We start from the raw sequence: 18,695 nt of genomic DNA on the forward strand, positions 1-18,695 counted from the left end.
CTGGCTCTGCAGACCCTGGCCACAGTGCTGCTCTGCAGCCATTTGTTGCATTTAACCAAAAGGAACAGCGGCTGAATTTTGAACAAGTTACTATTGGTCCAGTGGATTCCTGAGAGCAAACCTGGGAATCTCTGCATTTAGCTGGGTTTAAGGTAGTGTGTACTTATAGCTCATCAAAATTTGATCTGTGTTTCCCCAAAGAACAACTTGAAATAGAAAGGCAAGGATGTAGGAGTAGTTGTAGAAGACGATGTCTATGTCATCAAACTGTCACTTGTGAAAGGAAACCACGGGATGCTAAAGTAACTGGTGACTTCTCTTGCCTATAGGGACTCCCACTGCTTCTCTGGGCTGAGAGCTCTCTGCCAGGAGATGTCAGTGATGAAATAAGCATGTTTCCCTCGGCAAAGTCCCCTGGTTCAGGGAATTCGAGTTCATGGATAGCTCCAGATTTCCTCTGCCATGCTATTTCAACTCCTACCTTCTTGTCTGTTGGGCATGTGGTCAGCATCTGAGAAGGCCTGCCAAGTGAAAAGGGCAAGCCCTGAGCAAAGATTTTACAAGAACATCTTGTCATTGAGGCTCGGTGAGCTGAGCCATGCAGCAACATCAACAGGGCCCTGTCTCGGTGGAGGATGGTCACCTGTGCCATAAATAATCTTTTACTCTGATTTCTCACTCATACCCCGGGGTGAGCTTCAGACAGTCCTGCTCCCCTACCCCCTAATTACACCAAACTAGGTGAGTCCCAGCTCCAGCGAAGCCCTGGCATCCGTGGAGGTGTTGGTGGCTTTTTAAACCAGGGGGGGAAGATTGAGTTAAAGAAACAGGAAGCCTGATACAGCGATGGAGGTTAGGTAGGAATAGAATTAAGGGCTTAGAAAATGCTTGTTTCCTTCTGTTGTTGTTATGAGAGCTGATAAGGGGATTTCAGAGTTTCAGTGGGGGAGCCTTGGAAAAGAATGAGGGAGTTTAATCAATTAGAGGGACCTTCCCAACTTACATTCCCCAGTGTTTGTGGCATGGGAACTTTGCCTGAGGTAAGGGTGCCAAAAACAGAAAGGAAAGCTCCCCAACATGAAGCTTTGACGTGCTGTCATCTTCTGGCTACGGGTCTTTGCTTTTCTTTTTTCTCTTTTCAACCCAGGATATGAAATGGGCTGTGACCCTTTTGATAACATAATGGCATCATGTCCAAGCAGGACACAGCTAACCAGAAATGTGCTTATATGTCAAAGTATAGCTTCTTAGAGCTAGCTAAGGTCAAAACATCTCTATTAAAGGGCATAGGGTCTAGTGAAGTTTTCCTAAGTAAAAAAATATTGCATAGTAACAGACTTCCATGATAAATTGTGTTCTCAGAAGATAAAGCGACAGATACTCGTAGCTCTTCTACCAAGAGCTTTAAGAAAGTAAGAAAAGCATCCCTCACCCTTTCAAGTAATAATGACCCATCAGATTTTGTAACCAGTAGCACTTGAGCCATCCTTTAACTTCTCTGAGCATCAGATTCTTCATTAAGTTCAATGAAATACCTTCCTAGTCTACCTTTCTAGGGTTTTCAGAGGAGTTAAAAAAATGAAAGGGAAAATTCAACACCTGCCAGGCAAACAGGTCTCAAGCACAGGCTCTAGCACCAGGGGAGCAACATCTCTCACTGATGTGCTGTCCTTCAGATCTCCTTTAGAAAAGGCATCCACTGAACTTCAAGACTAGAGCCCTGGATCGTAAAGCCCCGGATTCTATCTACTCCATTCATATTCTGTTATTTAGCTCCCAAGGGCTCCCAAGAGATGTTTTTTTTTTGTTTGTTTTTTTTTTTTTTTACACCTTTATGTAAGTCCACTGCACTAGGGAAGCAGGTGGGCACAAGCAGATCAGCACTTTATACGGCGGTGTGAAGACTGAGACGTGACCAGAGGAAACAAAGCACAAAACTGAATTTCATGACACCCTTAAGAATGACTTGTCTTAGTCCAGGGCGCCTGGGTGGCTCAGTTGGTTAAATGTCTAACTCAGCTCAGGTCACGATCCCAGTCTCCTGGCATAGAGCCCTATGTCAGGCTCCCTGCTCATCCAGGAGTCTGCTTGTCCCTCTGTCTTTCCCCCACTCATTCTCTCTCTCTCTCTCTCTTAAATAAATAAATAATCTTTTTTTTTTTTAAATGACCTGTCTTACCCCAATTTTTACTTGGTGCTTCTCAATTTTCCAATGGATATTTTGAGGAACCAATAGAATTCAATGATAATTCTCTTTCTCACACTTGCCCCTCCTCCTACTAATTTTCAGTGGGGAATGATTTTGTCCTGATCTGTGGCGTCTCAGAAGCAGCGTGGTGTAACAGAAACAATGTGAGGCTGCGAACAGGCCGGAGTGTGAATTCCAGCTCCACTCACCTGCTGAGTGGCTTGAAACAAGGCAGAGAAAACATCTCTGTTTGCTCATTTTATTAGTTTCCTGTTGCCACTGGAATATATTACCACAAACCCGCCTTAAAACAATACACATTTATTCTCTTATAATTCTAGAGGTCAGAGGTCCAAAATCAACTTCACTGCGTTGAAGTCACGTGTCAGCAAGGCCACGATCCTCTCCGGGGGCTGTAGGGTGAGTCCTTTTCTCTGGCTTTTCCAGCCTCAAATGCTGCATTCCTTCTATTTCTTGGGTTTTGGGCCCTTCCTCTGCCTTCGTGCCAACAGCATAAGCATCTTGCTTCAGTGGTCACATTGCCTTCCTTCCCTCTGCCTCCTTCTTGTAAGAACATTTGTGATTGCATTTAGAGCCCATCCGGATACTGCAGATTAAAGATTCATTTTAAGATCTTTAATCACATCTGCAAAGTCTGTTTTGCCATATAAAGTAACATTCACATATTCCAGGGATGAGGGAATGGACATCTTTGGGGGCCATTATTCAGCCTGCCGTATCCATCTGTTAAGATGGTAATCTTTATTCTAAAGGACACTAAAGGTGAAACAGGTAACATTCATGAAAGTGCACAGAGTGGAAGTCAATAAATGTCACTGAGTCTGGAAGAGGGAGGAGTTGACCTCCTATTGGCAGGTTTCTACCCCGGATGGAGTCAATGAAGAACGACAGAAGCTGGACTGACGTGAACTGGGGCATGCTCGGGAGCTGAGGGGGCTGTAGGTGCCAGTGGGCCTGGACATAGGATGACTCCAGGAGCAGGCTCAGAGGAAGGCAGAAGGCAGAAGGTGCTTCTAGAAAGGGATCCAGATGCTCATAACCAGGGAAGACAGGGCTTTATGATCTCCCTTGGAGCATGATATGGATTTGTGTCTCCCAAGTGGGAAGCTTATTATTTTTACTGCTTAGAGACCAGATAGTGCCTGGTTACCCCATAATGCCAGGAGCTGGCAAGCCAAACTCCCCCATCAAGTGTCTTAATGCGTTTGGGGCCCAAGCCACAGCCACAGCTGCAAACATCATCCTTCCTTTGCTGGAACTGGATGATCAACAGTCAGTTGTGACATTACACAGGAAGAGAAGACACAGAAACATCTTCTGTTTTCACGAAGGCACTATGGTTACCTGCCCCGTGGGCTATTAATCTTTACTTCATCCCTTTTCCCCATAAAGTTGTATTATCCTGGAAAATGAGATGACTTCTCAGCAACCCTGGGACAGGGGGTTGGGGCCAGGGTGTGCAGCCTGGAAGCACCACCATTCCTCTGGCCTCTGGGGGACAGCTACCTGTGCGCAGAGGTGAAGGTGTGCTCAGGGCAGGAGAAGTCAGGAGGGGGGCATGGCCCAGAGAAGGGCTCTCCCAAGGAATGCTGCAGGTCCTCAGAGTCCAGCCAGGAGATAAGGAATGGCCATTGGGCTTCTGCTCGCATGCACCTGTGAACTCATACCGCAGGAGCATGATGCATTCATTCTTTGTAGAATTGCTTGAGCCCAGCAAATATTCTTTTGGTCACTGTAAGAGAGTAAGAGGAGGCAATGGTCACACTCTACCTCTGCTTGCCTTTCCAGGTGCTTTCTGAGACTTCCCTCCTCTGACTCACCCAGTAACTCGGGGTTGGGGAGATTGGGCAGGAGCTGAGATGTAGCATGAGACCTACAGGAACGGGGCCCAGAGAGCTTGAGTGGCTTCTCAGTCACACAGCACACAGATGGCCAGCCTGCATCCAGGGCTCCGTTCGCAACACCAAGAACCAGGAACTTGCCAGCGTCTGACCCTCTTTTATGGCTTTATTCATTCTGAGGACCATCTTTTTCTGTTCCTCAGAGCCATCTTGTTGAGGTCTTTAGTGACCAGCCACCCCAGTTTGCTCAGGACTCAGGGGTCTCGTGGACTGAGGATTTCCAGTTCTAAAACTGGAAATGTCCTGGGCAAATTAGGACGAGTTGGTTGCCCTGTGTAAGGCCTCCTACTGGCACACAGTCACCTGGCCAGAGGGGATTTGGGAGGTAGGGTGGGGAGCATGGCTGTGTCTGGGCTTCTCCAGTGGCTGCACAGCCCTGTGTCCTGTCAAGGTCCATTTGGGAAAATAGAAGGCCCTCTACGTACTTAAAACAGATGGACTATAATGCAAGGAATTGGCAGGGAAACTGAGGAGCCAAATAGGGATCTTCCAACAGCTCAGAGATTAGCAACAACAGACACTAAGACAGGGGCACAGGGAGGAAGCAGAGCTGCTGGACCCAGGGGGTGAGGTCACCCCCTCAACTCCCTCACCCAGCAGGTGAGTTCGCCATCAGAAACTGGATCCACTGTGGGCCTGACCTGTGGAAGCCAGAGTCATGAAAGTGACGTGGCTATTGGTGGAGATGCTGATGCTGGGCAGAAAGAAGGAAATGCATTGACTTGACCCTACCTCTTGCCATCTGGTCTCCTACCGGAACTTTCTCCTCTTGTTTTGGAAGGCCCAGGGGGTGTGGACTATGAGCTAAGGACTGGCTTGTTAGGTAGGCAGGAAAGCTTTAGAATGCCTGGGCTTCCTGTCCTGGAGAGAGACAGGACTTCTTCACATGTTGGCTTCATTGCTGACACATGGATTTGGAATCAATCCCCCGTGACAATCAGCACTTGGATCAAAGAAGCTCAGAATCATCACACATGGAGCTGAAAGGCATCTCCAAGATCATCCATTCAGAGGGGTCAGAGAAGCCTGGGCAGCTGATGGAGGGATGGCGGGCTGCTGGTGTCAGGACCAGAATGGGTCCTTCTGACCTCAGGCCCATGGGGGGCAGGAGGTGCTGATGGAGTGAGCCGGACCCAGGCCTCCACTGGCAACAGTGGGGGCATCGGCGGGAGACCCCTGGCCTTAGGAGGCTAATGGCCATCCCTGCAATTGTTCATTGCAAGAGAAGGAAACCTTTTTCAGGGAAACAAATACGGCCGGATGCTCTGATTCGTCCTTTATCCAGAACGACGACAGGAGGGAAACACCGAAAAATTGAGCGCTTTGATTTCCTGGGGTGATGAGACTGAGAATTCATTTATTTATTTGTTTATTTTTAAAAGAAGTCTTTATTTAACTATCTATTTATTTTTAAAAGATTTTATTTACTTATTCATGAGAGACACAGAGAGGCAGAGACACAGACAGAGGGAGAAGCAGGCTCCCTGCAGGGAACCCCATGCAGGACTGGATCCCAGGACCCCGGGATCATGCCCTGAGCCAAAGGCAGATGCTCAACTACTGAGCCATCCAGGTGCTCCAAAGTTTTTTTTTTTTTTTTTAAGATTTTATTTATTTATTTGACAGAGAGAGAAAGAGGGAGAGAGCACAAGCAGGGGGTGCAACAGGCAGAAGGAGGAGAAGCAGACTCCCTGCTGAGCAAGGAATATGATTTGGGTCTCCATCCCAGGACCCTGGGACCATGACCTGAGCCAAAGGCAGATACTTAACTCACTGAGGGACTGAGAATTTAAATTTAAACAGAAAAATTATTCTTCCGGGGACACCTGGGAGGTTGAGCATCTGCCTTCAGGTCAGGGTGTGATCCCGGGGTCCTGGGATCAAGTCCCACATTGGGGTGCCCGCAGGGAGCCTGCTTCTCCCTCTGCCTGTGTCTCTGCCTCTCTCTCATTTATTCATGTCTCTCATGAATAAATAAATAAAATCTTAAAAAAATTCTTCCGTTTTGTTCTCCAGTAACACTATGCTGCTTTAACAAACTGTAGACAGAATATAATGTACCTAATGTGTGTGTTCCTTACCATTCAGTCATCCCATAAAAGTTTATTAGATGCTTAATATTGAGCGAGAGGGCATGGCTGGCGTTCTCTCCAGTATTACCATCTGTGCGCCAGGAACTGGAGTGGGCATGGAAACTGGAGTCTCCCCCTGCCTTCGTCCTCTACACACCCCTTCCTTGATTCTCAAGCTCCACCACCACGGGAGGGACACCAATGTGCCGTGGCGCCCTGGTGATGCTATCTCTTCACTTTTGCCTGCACCTGCTCTTGCAGGAACCCCAACCCCTTGGCAAGGCTCACCTCCAGTTGTTTATCTACACATTTGCAACAAGCATAACTCATTTCATTCTTCCTTAGCTGAATGTAGCTCATATTGGAGCCCTCGACTTACCATGTCATTTTAGGGTTCCTGCATTTTCCCTGGGATTATATATGTTTCGGGGGCTTTGGTGGGGCAGAAGCAGTCACAGGATCCTACTCACCTACATGTGGACAAGAAACACAGGGCAATGGACTGCACGGAGCTTCCAGCAGGGGAGACCCCCCCCCCCCGGCAACCCATGTGGACCAACAACCATGGACATCTCCATGGGCATCAGCAAGAATCTGATGGATCTTGGCACAGAATCTGATGGATCTTGGTCCCTGATGGGACTGAGGACCCATCACCTGGTAGGTTTCCCTGCTCTGGGGTCTGGATTCTCCTTCTTGGGTGCTATCTGGGCAGAGAGGCACAGGAATTCCCTGCTATCAGATTCTAAATGGAGGTTTGTCCTGGGGTGGGGGAGTAGGGCCCTTCTCATTGGGCCCACCAACATCTAAGACTCTTTGCTTCCCTTTTCTCTTCTCATTTGTGGGATTAGATGGGCACACTTGTTCATTGGGTGTTCTTTTAAATCTATCATCTAGAGATTGGCCCTTTCCATGTCTCTTGGAAACTGAAAACCAGAAGACCAGAAGACTTTTTCTTTCTTTCTTTCTTTCTTTTCTTTCTTTCTTTCTTTTCTTTCTTTCTTTCTTTCTTTCTTTCTTTCTTTCTTTCTTTCTTTCTTTCTTCTTTCTTTTCTTTCTTTCTTTCTTTCTTCTTTCTTTCTTTCTTTCTTCTTTCTTTCTTTCTTTCTTTCTTTCTTTCTTTCTTTCTTTCTTTTAGATTTACTTATTTATTTGAGAGAGAGAGAGAAAGAGTGAGGGTGAGTGGGGAGAGGGAAGAGGGGAAAAAGGAGAGGGAGAGGGGAAGGAGACTCCCTGATGAGCATGGAGCCCCACTTGGGGCTGGATCCCACCACCCTGAGATCACAACTGAAGCCAAAATGGAGAGCCGATCACTTAACCAACTGAGCCACCTAAGCACCCAAACCCAGAAGATTTTCTTTTATTGCATTCCTTCCCTGGGAAATGGGCCCTGAATGCTACCTCTAAAGTTTGAAGAGAAGAAGAGATTGCCAAAGGTATAAGGAAATTGTGAGTAAGCCATTGTTTCCCATTTCAGTAATATTGTCCTGCCATCTGATATATCCATATATCTGTAGATACATGGATAATCAAAATTCTAGAGGGCCTAAACATTTAATTATAAGTGAGGATCTCTTTTGATAGATTACGGAGGATTTTTTATTTTCTTCTTTTTAATTAACTATATTTTAAAACTCTACACCTGTTTGTTAGATGATCTCATCCATAACAGTGCCTTTAAACACCATCTCTAATGTGCCAGTAATCTCCATATTTATGTCTACAGCCTAAGCCTCATTTCTGGGCTCTAGTTGTGGGTGTAGCATCTACACTTGGAGGTCTCCTAGGTGTCACTGATTTAAAAGCCTAAAATGGAAATCTTGAATCTGTGTTCTCCCACTCTTGTCCAAAAAATTTAAAAAGAACTCTTTTCTTTGTATTTTTCATCCCAGTAAAAGTCACTTCAAATCTCTCAAGTCGGATTTTTTGAGTAATCCTTGACTCCCACCCTCTCCCCACGACTTTCTATCCATTTGTAGTTGATCTATGTTTCGCTCCAAAATACACGTGGCTGTTGCACTCCACGTGCCCTCCTGCCACCCTGCTGCATGCCCAAGTCATCTCCCACTTGCATGAACTTACAGACTTTTCCCCTCCTCTTGGGCAAAGTTTTCCTCATTGATTACTGGGAGATTAGGTAATTATTAACAAAGTTGAATAAAGAGATCCCCAAGGTTTCCCACTCTGGGGCACACTGGATGGTGTCATGAGAACATCACCTTTGTTGCAGACCAGTGCCTTCAATATCAAATGTCCTTGTGACTTTTCTTTTTTGGTTCATATCTGGGAACCCAGTTTGCTCACTGGATATGGTTCGTCTGTTCTGATCAGCCGCTGTGTGGACCTCGCTGGCTCAGCTCCTGCCGCTCTGGAGGATGGCTGATGGCATGATCTCTTTGAGGTCTGCCCAGGGCTCCTACAAGTCAGTTGCTCATGTGCGAGGGAGCCAGAGCTTATGTGGCTCCAAATACACTTTTTTAAAAAAAAAAACTTTATTTATTTATTCATGAGACACACAGAGAGAGAAGAGGAGACACAAGCAGAGGGAGAAGCAGGCTCCCTGTGGGGAACCCAATGCGGGACTCTATCCTAGGACCCTGGGATAACAACGTGAGCCGAAGGCAGATGCTCAACCACGGAGCCACCCAGATGTCCCTCCAAATACACTCCTGATGTGATGAAAATCCACTTACTTTTTCACATGAAGATATTCATCCTTTTTCACTTCTCATTCCTTGTTGCATTTCTTCCATCTGGGGTTATTTTTCTTTTGCTTTTTGATACTGATCTACTGGTGGTGAATGCTCTTGCTTTGTGTTTGCTTGTTTTCATAGCCCCAAAATATCTGTATTTTGCTGTAATTTTGGAATGATATTTTCCATTGGTAGAGGATCTAGGTTTTTCTTTTGGTCAGTTGATCATTACACAATCACCTGGCTTCCATTGTGGCTTTGGAGAAGCAAGTTGATTCTATCTACAGCTTCTTTAAAGGCAATCTTTTTTTTAAAAAAATTTAATTTTATTTAAATTCAATTAATTAATATAACATATTATTAGTTTTGGAGGTAGAGTTCAGTGATTCATCAGTTGCATATAACACCCAGTGCTCATCCATCAAGTGCCCTCCTTAATGCCCATCACCCAGTTACCCCATCTCCCCACCCACCTACCTTCCAGCCACCCTCAGTTTGTTTCCTGGAGTTAAGAGTTTCTTACAATTTGTTTTCCTTTCTGATTTCATCTTATTTTAATTTTCCCTCCTTTCCCCTATGATCCTCTGCTTTGTTTCTTAAATTCCACATATGAGTTAAATCATATGTCTTTCTCTGATTGAATTATTTTGCTCAGCACAATATCCTCTAGTTGTATCCACGTCCTTACAAATGGTAATATTTTGTTTTTGATGGTCTAATAATATTCCACTCTATCTATCATCTATTATCTATCTATCTATCTATCTATCATCTATCATCTATCATCTGTCATCTTTTGTTTATCCATCCCTCTGTCAATGGACATCTGGGCTTTTTCCATAGTTTGTTTATCATGGACATTGCTGCTATAAACATTGGGGTACAGGTGCCCCTTTGGATCATTAAGGCAATCTCCTTCTTTCTGACTCTTCCTCCCTCCATTCTTTCTTTCTTCCTTCCTTCCTTCCTTCCTTCCTTCCTTCCTTCCTTCTTTCTCTTTTCTGAAAATAAGGATTTCTTTTTCATTATTCTGCTTGGTTGGGATTCACTGGTCTTCTTGATTCTGTGGATTTTTGAGTGTCTCTCATCAGTTCTGGATAACTATCCATCATTTTCTATATTCAAATATTTTTTTCTGTGACTTTCTGCCTGTTTACTCCTTCTGATATTTCTATTAAATGTATATTAGGTTTACTCATTATATACTCTATTATCCTTTCTTCTGTCTTTTTTTAAAAAATTTTTTTTCTCTTTTTTCTTTTTTTTCTTTTGTCTTTTTAATCTTTTTGTCTCCCCATACTATAATCTTGAATGTTTCTTCTGCTTTAGTTTTATTTTATTTTTTTATTTTTTTATTTTTTAAAATTTTTATTTATTTATGATAGTCACACAGAGAGAGCGAGAGAGGCAGAGACACAGGCAGAGGGAGAAACAGGCTCCATGCACCGGGAGCCCGATGTGGGATTCGATCCCGGGTCTCCAGGATCGCGCCCTGGGCCAAAGGCAGGCGCTAAACCGCTGCGCCACCCAGGGATCCCTCTGCTTTAGTTTTAGCATACAAATTCTCTTTTCAGCTATGTCTAATGTGTGGTTAAACTACCCACTGGGTCCTTAGTTTTAACTAACATATTTTCACATCTAGTTCCTCTTCGATATATATATCAGTTGTGACCCTTTTAATAGTTTCCAGTTCCTTGCAAAAAGTTTCAAGCTTTTTGATTATTTCTTTAAATATAGTAGCCAGAATTGTTTGTCTGTATCTAGTAATTTAAATATCTAAAATCTTTGTGGTTATTTCTTTTGTCTCTTGGCTCCACTCACGGTATCGTATTTTCTCAAATGTCCGATTGTCTCTAAATATGGCCAACTCCAGTTATTTCTGGGCATGCCCAAAGAAACACCCAACATGGGTTCATGACTATAACCTTTCCACAGTTATCCACCATGGTCTTCCTCTCCTGTCCTGGTAGCCCTTAGTTACATTCAGAAAAAAACCCTGCTATCCCCAGAGCTATGTGAAATCATGTCATTTTTGCCTTCAATGAAAGTTGTCTCCTGCAGGTCATTGTCACTTCCTCAGACAACCAAGGCTGCTCCTGTTTGTTGTGTCAACGTGCTAAGGAGTTCTCAGAGGGCCAGAATGAGACTGCATTCTGGTTCTCAGAAAACTGAGGTCACACAGCCACCTGTGCAAGAGTGACAGGTGGAGGTAGAGGTGGTGGTGGTGATGGGGCCCTAAGCTGCTTGGACCAATATTTTATATTTTGGATGAAAACAATTCCTTTTATTTTCACTTGTATTCCTGTGACTTTATCCCATAGGGACAAATTCTAGTCACAAGGATCAGAGTAGACTGTAAATATAATGGCCCCTCCTCTTTGATGATACGAATTATTTATTTTTTTTTAGGGGGTGGCCAAGCTTTCCCTTCCTAACTTTCCTTTCCTTTCAGATGCTCACCTGAGCTGGTTGGTCCATGCAAATTAGCTTCCGGGGGCTCACTTGATACGCTGCCAGATATATTCAGATGTGCAGGACAGGGGAGGAAGTATAGGGGTGGGAGTGGGAGGATTTGAGTTGGGGAGAGTCACAGCTTGCTTTATAAATCACCAGGAACCTGCTACACACACACACACACACACACACGCACGCACATGCTCGAATTCACTCACACTCACACACACACTCATCTATTTTTGGTCTACGTGCCTTTGGGCTCTTTTTTCAGGAAAGCACATGAACTCTTTCGAGTCCTCAGGTTTCGCTTGGTAACTTTCCTATAGCTGCATACTCAAAGTCCCTGCTGCCTTCCTCCTAGCCTCTGAACACATGGTGCCCCAGGCCTGCCTGCTTTGCTTCCTGTTTCACCTCAGTGGATTGTGAGTCAGCTGTGAGCTTGTGGGAAAGGGCTCAGAGACACCCAGGGCACCCCTTCCCAACCCCGGGCACTTTATGCCCCAATCCCAGAAAGTGCTCCCAGAAGAGTTCCATCCTCTGCATCCTTTCCTTGAGACCCCTGCTCGGCCTCCCTAAAGATGGAGGTTATTCCTTTTTCATTGACAAGATGGGACTCCATCATTCTAATATCATCTGAAAGCCTGAGGGATTATGTCTTACACCCTTATGAAAAACACAGCAGCTTGTCATGATGAGCGATATTACCGTGAATAATGCAGTTTTGAGTTGAAACTCCTTATTCCAAGAATCAGTAAATTTCCCCAGTCTTCTATATTTCCTCCCCACCCCTCCCCTGTTAAATTTAGGTTTAACAAGTCATGAATCATTGTGGTTTTACTCCTGGGTAGAATTGGCTTTTTTTCCTTTTTTTTTCTGTTATTGCATTGCCAACTGATGAAAGAAATAAAAAGGAATTTGATTAATAAGCAGTTTGACATGAACTTAAAATCTCAAATATCTCGAAGACAGGATGAACTACAACTATTCAAAGTTGCTTGAATGTTCAAGTATGAAGGGACCTGTGGGACATTAGTCTGATCCTTTCATAGGGCCAGAAAGAAAACAGATCTAGAGAGGGAGAGGGAAAGTCGTTTGCCCAAGATCACACAGCAGGTAAACGATGGCCATGGTGCTAGAGTCTAGGTATCCTGACCTAAGACCAGCAGCCTCACTGTGGTTGTAGAATATGGAAAAACAGCTTGTGTTTGAGTTTCTGTATCATGGCAGGACAAAGATCTTTATTCTATAAACATCTAGTATTACTGTGTGTATGTTATGACATATTTCATAATTATTTCCTCTAAGAGCCCACAGTATTTTACATACAGGATTCCATTATTTGCCATTTCAATCTTTGAGGCATCTGAAGGGCTCCTATTGTCCAGGGAGGAAATTGGATGTATCGAGCAGTAAGTGGGTGGTTCTAGGTTCCTGGGGACCCTGCCCCCGTCTTGTGATGCATTGTAGGGCTCACATTCATTCTTTCAAGTCATTTCACAGATACTGTATTTGTTGAGCACCTACTACATGCCAAGAGCTGAATATAGGGTCGTAAGCAAAACAGAAAAAGGTGCCACCCTCGCAAAGGGGAGAGAAATAATAAACAAACAAACAATTGCACTTGTAACATAATGCCAAGTATGGGAAGAGCCACTAAAGAAAAATCAAATGCAGGAGGCCGCTGTTGTAGCGGTCCCACCAGGCTGAGGCCTGCAGCAATAGGTGGATAAGTCTTGAGCACATCGGAGGGAGAACATTCCAGGTGGAGGGAAGAGTGTTGGCTGAAAGGCCAGAAGGACTGGAGCTTAGGGAGGGTGGGGGGCAATAGGGAATGAGGTCATAGGTGGGGTTGGGGCAGATCAAGTTAGTGTGTAGAAAACACGGAAGGAGCTGGACTCGAAACATAACATAAAACTTACCATTGTAACCATTTCTAAGTGTCCAATTCAATAGTGTCAAGTATATTCACACTCTTGTGCAACCAATATCTAGAACTCCTTTTGTTTTACAAAACTAAACTCTGTCCCCATCAAACAGCAACTCCCACCCTCACTCCCCCAGCCCCTGGGAACCAGGATTCTGCTTCCTGCCTCTATGGGTCTGACTCTTCTAGAATCATGTGCCTCCTATACATGGAATCATATTGTATTTGTCCTTTGGTGTCTGGCTCTTTTTAACTTAGCATAATGTCCTCAAGACCCACCCATGTATACCATGTGTCTGAATTTCCTCCCTTTTCAAGGCTGAATACTATTTCACTGTATCCGTATGCTACTTTTTGTTTATCTATTCATCCGTTGATGGACACTGGGTTGTTGCTTTCATCTCTTGGCTATTTTTTTTTCTCTTGGCTATTTTGAATAATGTTGCTATGAATATGCGCACACAAATATCTCTTTGAGAGCCTGCTTTTAATCTTCTAGGTATGTACTCAGAAGATTGAATTACTGGGTCATCGGGTAATTATTCTTTACAAGAATTTTTTTGAAAAACCACCGTACCGTTTTCCATAGTTGCTGCAACATTCTACATTCTCAACAGCAACAAACCAGGGTTCCGATTACTTGTCATTCGTTCCAACACTTGTCACTCTCTGATTTTTTGGTAGTAGCCATCCTAGTGGGTGTGAAGCAGGCTTCTCATGTGGCTTTGATTTGCAGGTGTTGGATTTTCTTCTAAGAACAATAGGGACATTCAGAGGATTGGAGGTAGGATTGGGGGTGGGAGCAGAATGTGTTCAGACTCAAAAGGATCCCATTGGTTGCCTTGTGGAGAATAGATGGTGAGAGACCCTGAGACAATAGATTGGGAGGGGCTGGTAGCTTGGATTAGGATGAGAGCAGAGAAGGTAGGGAGTTGTCAGGTGTGCACTTTGAGGGTAGAGTTGACAAGTTTTGAAAATGGATTGGATGTAAAGTTTGAGAAAAAGAAAGGAGACAAGGATGACTAGAGACTTTGGCCCTAATAAGAAATGGTGACTCCATTAGCTGAGATGGGGACTAGTAGGATGGGATAGGTTTCCAGTAGAGAGGGAAATCAAAACTTGAATTCAGAGTATGTTACATTTGTAAAGCCACACATTAGAGTTTCAAGTGGACATAGATTGAGGTATCTGAAACTCAGAAAGAGAGAAGTCTGGGGTAGAAATGGAGATTTGTGGGTCATTGTATATACTTGGCATGTTTAGTCATGGGGACCCAATGAGATTGCCTAGGGCAGGTGTCAGCAAACTATGGCCCACGGGCCAAATCTAGCCTTCTGCCTACTTTTGTGTGTATTTTTATATTTTTGGCCGCATAAGGATAGTTTTTTTACATGTTTGAATGTTGGAAAAATTTTTTAAAAGAATAATATCTTGTGCCAATGAGAATTATATGAAATTCAAATTTCATCATCCACAAATAAAGTTTTATAAGAACCCAGCTACCCTCATTCTTTCACATCTTGTCCATGGCCAATTCCATGTTCTCAGCAGTGAGGAAGGGAGGGAGGCAAGAAAGAGAAGAGGTGCCAGGATGGAGACCTGGGCGGGGCCTGTCAAGAGTGCCAAGATGGTGCCTACCCCATGTGTAACCAGGCCCAGGGGCCCAGCAGGCCAGGACAGCTTTGCCCCCCGTCCCCAGGCTGATTTAGCATCTTGTGGATGGTGAAGTCAGAGTGACCCATAGTGGGCATATCCATTAGATGGAGCCATGTAAAACGGCTGATTTTCAATCATGGCTTCCTTACCATCTTCATATCCTAGGATTGTTTTTTTTTTTTTAATAAATTTTTTAATTTATTTTATGATAGTCTCACAGAGAGAGAGAGAGAGGCAGAGACACAGGCAGAGGGAGAAGCAGGCTCCATGCACCGGGAGCCCGACGTGGGATTCGATCCCGGGTCTCCAGGATCGCGCCCTGCGCCAAAGGCAGGCGCCAAACCGCTGCGCCACCCAGGGATCCCTCCTAGGATTGTCATAACAAATTATCACCAACTGGGTAGGAAACAATGGATATTTATTCTCTCGTTGTTCTAGAGGATATAAGTCTGAAGTCAACAGGGCTATGCTCCTGACAAAAGCTCTAGGAAAGGATCCTTTTTTGCCTCTTCCCAGCTTCTGATGGCTGAATGCGATCCCTGGTGTTTAGCTCATGAACTGTATCACCAGCACCTGCCTCTCTCCTCCGTCTAAATTTCCTTCTAAGGACATCAGTCATTGGAAAGGGCCCCCTCTAATCCAGTACAACCCCACTTTAACTTGATGGCATCGGCAAAGACCCTATTTCTAAATAATCCGTTGCATTCACAGCTTCCAGGGATTAGGATTGTAGCATATTTTTAGGGGAGAGAAAATTCTATCCATACACAGTGAGACATAGATATTACATGGTTCAACCTAAGAGTGCTTGGATTCTTGAGATTTTTTTGAAAGGACACAATCAAGTTACTAATCTTGGGGAAAGAAAAGAAATAAAATCCCCAGTATTGGTTTTAAGATCCTGAACTGTACTTCATTTCCTACCACTCCCCTACTGCTTTAGGTTGTGCCAACTTCCTCACCATGGGCAGATTGGGAGAAAGAGTAACACCAGTGTCTCTGATGTCACCACTGAGCCCAGGCAACCTGCTGGGGAATGTTGTATATTTAGGGCAGAGATTCTTTGCCGGGATGTCGAGACATAGGGATCAAGATGCCACATCAAGAGGCTACGCGACTTTGACAAGTCAGTACCCTTCATCCCCATGAATCTTGGTTTCTTCTTCTATAGGAGGGAAAGAGCCATGGCCTCATCTCCTACAGTGTACATCTCCTACAAGGGATGAGGGAAAATTGGAGGATCTGTACCTCGCAAGCTAAAGGATTTCACTGGATTGCAATTTAGATAAGGCTCACGAGGCCTGTCCTGCTTTGGCACCATTCTCTTCAGAGTGGAGCCTGAAAACGTGATGTTGTTTCCAGATGAGGCAAGTTTGACATCACAGAATGACTCACAGCTTGAAACTTAACATTTAATCCGTTGTGGATCAAAATTTTGTGAATTTTGAAAATCGCTGGATAACGTTTTTTGTCTCCTTTTTTCCCCCAATTGTAGTGAAATACACACAACATGGACTTTATAATTTTAACCATTTCAAAGTGTATAATTCAGTGGCATTAGGTACACTCTATTTCCAGAAATTTCCATCACCCCCAACAGAAGCACTATACCCATCAAGTGGCAGCTCACCTTTTCTCACACCTACAGCCTCAGGCGACCACAAATCTGTCTTCTGTCTCTATGGATTTACCTGTTCTGGACATTACATATAAGTGAAATCATACAACATGTGGCTTTTTGTGTTTGGCATCTTTCACTTAGCATAATGTTTGCAAGGTTCATTCACGTCATCGTGCATATCAGCTCTTCATTCCTTTAAATGGCCAAGCAATATCTCTTGTGTGGATGTGCCACATTTTGTTTATTCACTTTTTGATGGACTTATGGGTTATTTCCCATTTTTGGCTATTGTGAATAGTGCTACTCTGAACAATCTTGTATGAATTTTTGTTGGAACATCTATTTTCAATTCTTTGGGGTGCATACCTCAGAGTGGAATTGCTGGGTCATATGGTAATTCTACGTTTAATTCACTGATGAACTGCCAAACTCTTTTTCACAGAAGCTGCACCATTTTGCAGCCCTATCAGCAATGTATGGGACTTCCACTTTGTCCTGGAGAGTGTTTTCACATTTGGTTTATTATTACAATAACCCCTCCTGGGTCAGGTTCAGGATGGCCTGGATACTTGCTGTCTGTCTTTTTTGCTGTGGCCAGAGATCCTGGGAGCAGGCGGTGGGCCACCCACTCTGATGCCCTCACTGATTTTCTCTGGACGGTCACTCATGGCCACTTATTCTGGAAGGTCTTCCAGGACCATATGGTTGACCCTGGCAGTGAAGACACTGTGTACAGATGGCCAGAACCTCTGGGGCAGTCAGTCATGGGGGCAGAAGGCAGCCACAGTCAGGGTGGTGACAGTCCCCATGGTTCCTGGACTTGATCTGAGTCAAGTGCCCTTTTTCAATGCCTCTTGCCTGGCGCCGCTGGTTGAGGAGTCAAGTTGGGGCTCTGTTTGGTCCTACCCACAGCTTCTGGTCACTCTGTACTCTGCTGTGATGGGCCTGCTGGTCCCTCTGAGTTTTCTCTTGGCCTAGACACCTTCCCCTACCTCCCTCTTACTCTCCCTGTGCATAGTGGGATGGCTCTTATAGCTCCTTGGTTTTTAAAGAACATTCCACTGCCCCTTAGAGGAGAGTAAGAGGTACCCCAGCTTATAGTCAGATAATCGGCAATGAATTCATAACTTACATGTAATCCACAGTAGCTTATTTGTATGCAGCCAACTGGATTGGGTTATCTAAGTAAATCTATCATTTGTCCTCAGTGTTCTAGAATTATGGAAAGAATGTGAGGTCAAAGGATCCCTCAGTCTGGTGGTTGACCTTGGGCCCTCATCTGCATTTGCTCTGCTCTTACTTGGGGATAAAATCCTCAGTAGAACTGCACTTCTAGATCATCATGAGGGAGTCAACGAGAGTATGTACTTGGGTGTCCTATTTAACGTGGCAACATTTTTATCCTTGGGGAAGAATGGAGCATCCTTACCACAGCTGCCTTGGATGACCAAACAACCCACTGTCCTTTGCGGTGAGGATGTCCTTTGAAGAACACCATCCATTCTGGAAGTGGAGGCCTGGCCCACAGCACTTTGGGGGTCAGGTGCCTGTCTCGGGAAGAGGCTGAGGAGACAGTGGTGCATGACAAGAATCATCTCAGACTGGAGAATGTGGCACGAGAGGGTTTCTGGTGCCTGGATGCTTTCCATTTTTGGTTTTTAGTTCTTCACAAACTATTACAGGAAACGATGTTTTTGAAAACAAAGTTGTCCCTGGCCCAGTGGCACCAGGTCATTCCATGCAAATAGTCCCCGCGGGCTGAGAGAAGGCCCAAAATATGCAGGTGCATGAGCGATACTACTCAGCACGTGAGGCCGCATAATTTTCGTGGGCCCTTGCCTGGAAGTTCTGGTGAGAGCCTGGCTGTCCGTTTCGGAAGCAGCCTCTAGGCCTGGCTTTTGGCCTTTTCATCACCTGCGGGGTTTGTGCTGAGCTCAAGATTCCAGAGGCAAAGGACACATTGCTAGTGCCACTCAGATCCCCAAAATGTGTACCCTTCATTTTCTTTTTTTTCATAATTTATTTTTTATTGGTGTTCATGTACTCTTCATTTTCATGTAAATTCTATTTCTATCTCTTGAAGCTGTGCCGTGGGCTCAGCAGGGATGCCACACACTATCTTACATTTAAAGATGTTCATCTGGGGAAGGGAAGAGGCATAG

At 44.6% G+C, this 18,695-nt stretch overlaps 1 long non-coding RNA gene across 2 annotated transcripts; it reads right to left on the reverse strand.

The window, feature by feature from the left end:
* Nucleotides 1-2,466: 2,466 nt before the first annotated feature.
* On the reverse strand, nucleotides 2,467-17,731 carry LOC144301873 (uncharacterized). Of its 2 annotated transcripts, XR_013368769.1 has the most exons (4): nucleotides 17,666-17,731; nucleotides 13,834-14,007; nucleotides 3,716-3,941; nucleotides 2,467-2,795 (listed from the first exon to the last, which is right to left on the reverse strand). It is a non-coding gene; the product is annotated as an uncharacterized LOC144301873 (long non-coding RNA). The 2 variants fall into 2 exon arrangements; XR_013368770.1 differs by lacking the exon at nucleotides 13,834-14,007.
* Nucleotides 17,732-18,695: the final 964 nt, after the last annotated feature.

Source organism: Canis aureus, chromosome 30 (genome assembly GCF_053574225.1).
Source record: "Canis aureus isolate CA01 chromosome 30, VMU_Caureus_v.1.0, whole genome shotgun sequence".
NCBI classification, from domain to species: Eukaryota; Metazoa; Chordata; class Mammalia; order Carnivora; family Canidae; genus Canis; species Canis aureus.